General features: G+C 42.4%; 1 non-coding gene across 1 annotated transcript; it reads right to left on the reverse strand.

Annotated features, from left to right (window-relative positions):
• Window positions 1-381: 381 nt before the first annotated feature.
• Window positions 382-453, reverse strand: TRNAC-GCA (transfer RNA cysteine (anticodon GCA)). Its single transcript has one exon. It is a non-coding gene; the product is annotated as a tRNA-Cys (tRNA).
• Between the last annotated feature and the right edge of the window lie 5,369 nt (window positions 454-5,822).

Here is a 5,822-nt window from a genome sequence, read left to right on the forward strand (position 1 = left end):
CTTGGATATAAACCTTCACCGGCCCAATCCGATTGGTGTGTATTAATTACCCACTAAACCACCAGGCGCCAAAATTTGGTTATATGGTTACCACCCACCGTCGTTAATGGTTTCCTGGTGTACAGGAAATCATTTGGCTTGTCACCCAGTGTAAAGTCACCCACAGGCAGAAGGAAGAGGAAAGAATGAAGGAAAGAAAGACAGAAGAGGGAGTGTAAAATTATACGTAGGCTGAAGGAAAAGGAAAGAATGAAGGAAAGGAAGACAGAAGAGGATGCAAGGAAAGAAGGATGGAGGAGAGGAAAGGGCAGACATCCAACAGCAACAGTACATCGAGTGAGTGGATGTTAAGCTTCCCCACCTACCACAAAAATGAATGCTAGGGGGCGCCCGGGATTGAACCGGGGACCTCTGGATCTGCACTCGATTGCTCTACCGCTAAGCTACACCCCCGATATGTATGTCCAAAATATTATATGACCTTGGCGCACAGCTTTTCTCTGTATTGTAAGTTTGATTTGCACTCTTGAACAAACGAAGATAATATTCGATTTTTTTTCCATTCTGGAGATTAACTTGATGTATGCATTATATGAGCATACTTTCAAATGTAAATCAAGAATATATATATATATACTGTATATATATATATATATATATATATATATATATATATATATATATAATAATTTCTTTAGATTATTTCTTGATTCACAATTGAAAGTATACTCATATAATGCATAAATCAAGTTAATCTCCAGAATGGAAAAAAAAAAAAAAGAATATTTTCTTCGTTTGTTTAAGAGTGCAAATCAAACTTATAATACAGAGAAAAGTTTTGTGCCAAGGTCATATAATATTTTGGATAAAACTTCAGCTTCCGGTGAAACAGATTGAGATCATATCACCAAATCGTCCTAGAAGCTTTGCATGATCTTGAGTGCACACATTAGATGCAGACTTTTTACCGCATCCATTAGGATGAACTGTCAGTGATCAATCCGGTAAATGAGTGAAAAGCCAATAGTGAGGCTATCAGCCAGTAAGCTCAATATTGTTGATGGGGAGGGACATTTTCTTTTCCAAGCTATATCCAGAAAAATGGAATAAGATGCTGTTGATGTGAAAGAAGTAAGATTATGCTGTTAGTGGCAAGAATAATGAGAAACATTTGTTCCTGTCCGTGTGAACTGATACCTTTCTCATGTATACGGTACGTGTATCTGTCACTGTATTACCTCAGTTAAACATATTATACGTTATGCATCTTTTTCCTTTAGAAGAATCTGGCAATTACGATAAAGGTGTAAGAATCAATAGTGTTCTCTTCATTAAATGTACTAATAGTACATTTTCCCCCAAATTTTCATGGTATGTCTTCAAGTCTGTTGCGTCTATAAAACTGCAAATTTACAGTCAAATCCCCCAATGTAGTATGAATATTTCTTTTTGTGTGTGTTGCCAGTGTGAAACTGTTTGTTGGAGTGAGCATGAACCATTACCACACTGTTTTTTACTTTTTTTTTTTTTTTTTTTAGCAAATGATTTCTGGATTTTTATTTCTCAGGGCAAGTTTGGTAAATTATATTATAAAATGGTGAATGGTACTGTGTGGGCCATTAACTTCAACCACCATCATTCTACCAATACCCGCGGTCTGTATTTCTGGATATGACTGGGCAAGAAAAAAAGCCATAAATATAGTAGATGTGCAGTTTCTTCCTGTGTATTGAAAGAAAACATGTAAATTGCACACCTAATTTTACGATATATATGCCGATTTCTCTGAAATCATTATTTCTAAATCATTTTTATTTTGGGGAGGGGGCTGACCCCCCTCCCCCGCAAGAATCAATATGGGGGCCAGTCTCCCTCATAATTGCATTGTGCAACATGTAGTAAGATATCAAAGCCATGTCTGTCCTCCTGTTGTTGTCTGTGAGAACGTTAAATTTGGTGAGGAATCCTGGCCCACCTAAAAATCATGGCTGGAAAATTGTATATACAAGAAGACCTGCCGAGTAACCAGATGAACTCACTTGGGAAGCTTTATTCATATTTTGTTGCTATTTCTGATAGTTTTTAAATTCTGGGAGGGGGCTAACCCCCCAGTAATCTTTGGGTGGCGGTCACGCTTCCCGAATGTCGCATTATGGATGATAGTCTACTGTACAGCTTGAACTAAGATGTCATATATATATATATTTGCTGTCATTTTACTACTTCTCAGAATATTTTATTTGGTTAGGAAGTTGACCCCCTTAAAAAAAAAAAAAAAAAAAAAAAATGGTGGGACACGTTATATAGTGCAAGACAGTATTGTTACGTCCCAGTCCCCACACTGCCACAGGCTGCAACAGCAGTAGTACAGTACAGGAAGGACGTTGCCCAGTGAGTTGTTCTTCTTACGGTCAGCCTTTAGATGTGCAGTACACAAGATCAGCTGAGGCGAAAACAAACACTGGCTCCTTAAAGTTCACTGTCTTTATTTTCCAAATAATTCCACCAGTCGAGCAGGGCACTACTCCCGAGGTGGATGGAAAGCTGATGACAGGGAGTGCTGGACCTCCCGTTTCATCAGCCCTCAGGACTAGTTCCTGACCATCCCCCTTTGCTGAACTTTTTGTGTCTCAATTACACAGAGAGTAGGCCAGCATCCTCTCCAGTACAAATTTCTCTAACTATCTATACCAAACTACATGCACAGTACATACTACACTTCCTATTCAGATTCAACTAAAATGGCGTCTCTTCACCAAGCCTCGGAGTCCCCAGGGGGGGGGACCATAAATGCCCCCACGATCCGCCCCTATCCCGGTGCCGACTCGAGGTGCCTGGAACCACTGTCTGATTCTCATCTTCTTCCTTTCTGCAACTTTCGTGGCCTTTCCTCTACTTTTCGGTCTGTTGAGCACCACCTCTCCTCCTCTAAACCTCACCTTCTTTGTCTAACGGAGACTCAGCTGTCTGAGGCAACTGACAGCAAACCCTTTTCTGTATCCTCCTACTTTCTCTAAACTCATTTCAAAGCCAAAGGTGGCTGTTGTGTATATATACGCAACGACTTATCTTGCTCTCGTGTTCCTGAACTCGATTCTTCTGAATTCTCTACACTCTGGCTTCGGCTTTCCAGTCATTCTCTGACTAAATATATCTGTGCTCTTTACTTATCCCCTAATTCTACTATCAAAAATTCTTCAACTATCTTACTTCTACGATGGAACACATTCTATCCATTTCTCCTTTCGCTGAAATCTCCATTCTAGAAGATTTCAATGTTCACCACCACCTTTGGCTCTCCTCTCCTTTCACGGATCCACCTGGTGAACAAGCCTACATCTTTTCTATCCTTAGTGACCTAGAGCAGCTTGTACAGCACCCTACCCGTATCCCGGACCGCCTTAGAGAGAGCCCCAACATACTTGACCTCTTCCACACAACTAATCCTTCTGCTTACGATGTTAATCTTTTCTCTCTGTTGGGCTCCTCCGATCACAACCTTATTACCTTAACCTGTCCTATCACTCCGGTACGGCCTGCGGACCCTCCAGGGAAACGTCGTCTGTGGCATTTTGGAGCCGCGGACTGGGAGGCCCTCAGGCAGTACTTCTTTGATTTTCCCTGGAATTATTATTGCTTCCATGGCCGGGAGCCATCTGAGTGTGCCTTGCGCATTATGGAGGTTATTCTCTCGGGCATGGAAGCATACATTCCTTTCTCATATCCTTTGACTAACGCAAGAAAGCCTTGGTTTAATCACGCTTGTTCTAATGCTGTCTGCAACAAGGAGAGGGCCTACAAAAGGTACCGGAGCCAACCCACCCCTGAATCACATCATCTTTACGTTTCTGCCCGGAATCGTGCTAAGTCTGTTCTTCGCTCTACTAAAAAAAATTTCATCCATACTAAATGCTCTCAACTCTCCAACTCGAATTCTTCCCGCTCCTTCTGGCACCTTGCCAAAAATCTTTCTAACAACTTTACCTCATCATCCTTCCCTCCTCTTTTCTACTCTGATGGTTCTGTAGCTATTTCTTCTACTGATAAAGCAGATCTCTTCGCACAGACTTTCTCCTCCAATTCCATCTTAGACGATTCCGGTGCTGTTCCTCCATCTCTTCCCTCCTCTGACTTCCTCATGGCTGACATTAAAATTTCTTCAGTTGATGTATTTTCTGCCATCACTGGCCTCAGTACTAACAAGGCATATGGGCCTGATGGGGTCCCTCCTGTTGTTCTCAAGAACTGTGCTGCTGTGCTTACACCCTGCCTAGGCAAACTCTTTTGCCTTTGTCTGTCAACTTGTACCTTTCCTTCTTGCTGGAAGTTTGCTCTCATTCAGCCAGTCCCAAAGAAGGATGACCACTCCCAACCCTCCAACTATCGTCCAATTGCTTTAACGTCTTGTGTTTCAAAAGTTTTCAAGTCAATTCTCAATAGAAAAATTTTAAAGAATCTTTCCTATCACAACCTTCTTTCCGATCGTCAGTACGGGTTCCGTCAGGGACGCTCCACTGGCGGTCTTCTCACCTACCTTTCAGACTCCTGGTCATCCTCCTTTCGGGACTTCGGCGAAAGCTTTGCCATTGCACTTGACATCTCAAAGGCTTTCGATCGAGTCTGGCATAAATCTTTAATTTCCAAACTGCCCTCCTACGGTTTCCATCCTTCTATCTGTGCCTTCATCGCTAGCTTCCTTTCTGGTCGTTCTATAGCCGCTGTTGTAGACGGCCATCGTTCTTCTCCTAGATCTATCAACAGTGGTGTTCCTCAGGGCTCTGTCCTATCACCAACTCTCTTCCTTTTATTCATCAATGATCTTCTAAGCTGTACATCTAACCCTATCCACTCATACGCTGATGACTCCACCCTTCACCTTTCCATTCGGTTCCCGCAACGCCCATCTCAACAGTTACTTCAACAAACAAGGGATGAGGCTATGGCATACCTAATGTCTGACTTGGCTCGTATCTCTGACTGGGGTAAAAATAATCTAGTTGTTTTTAACGCATCTAAGACTCAGTTCTTACACCTATCAACCCGACAAAATCTTCCACGGGTATACCCACTAATGTTTAATAATATTCAGCTTAATCCTGCATCATCCTTGAACATGCTTGGGGTTTCATTTACTCGGGACTTATCTTGGAAAGATCATATTACATCTCTTGTAAAATCTGCTTCCAAGAGATTGGGTGTGCTAAGCCGACTCCACTCTTTCTTTACCCCTGCACAATTGTTGACTCTATACAGGGGTTTTATCCGCCCCTGTGTGGAGTACAACTCTCATGTGTGGGGAGGCTCCCCACATACAGCTCTTCTCAATAGGGTGGAGTCAAAGGCTTTTCGTCTCATTAACTCTCCTCCTCTTACTGACTCCCTTCAACCTCTGTCTCTTCGCCGCACTGTTGCATCTTTATTTCTTTTCTATCGCTACTTTAATGGTCACTGCTCCTCTGAACTGTCTGCTTGCATTCCTCCACCTCTACGACGGGCGCGTAGCACCAGTCTGGCAGCAAACTCTCATCCCTTTTCTGTCCAACTCTCTAATGCAAGAGTTAACCGTTACTCCCAGTCTTTCATTTATGCAACAGGTCAGCTCTGGAACTGTCTCCCTCTGTCTGTATTTCCTGCTGCCTATGATCTCCAGTCTTTCAAACGCAGTGTGTCCAGGCATCTCAAAATGATCGGATCTTGAATTTGGCTCTCTATTGTATTTTGTTTTTCTCTTGGAGGGAACTGTTACTGCGGGCTCATGGCCTTTGGTTCCTTCTTCCTCGCATAAAAAAAAAAACTTCACTGTTCTCACAAGCACTGGAGCT

This window comes from Coenobita brevimanus, chromosome 116 (genome assembly GCF_032717465.1).
Source record: "Coenobita brevimanus isolate Jiangsu-jjx chromosome 116, ASM3271746v2, whole genome shotgun sequence".
NCBI lineage: Eukaryota > Metazoa > Arthropoda > Malacostraca > Decapoda > Coenobitidae > Coenobita > Coenobita brevimanus.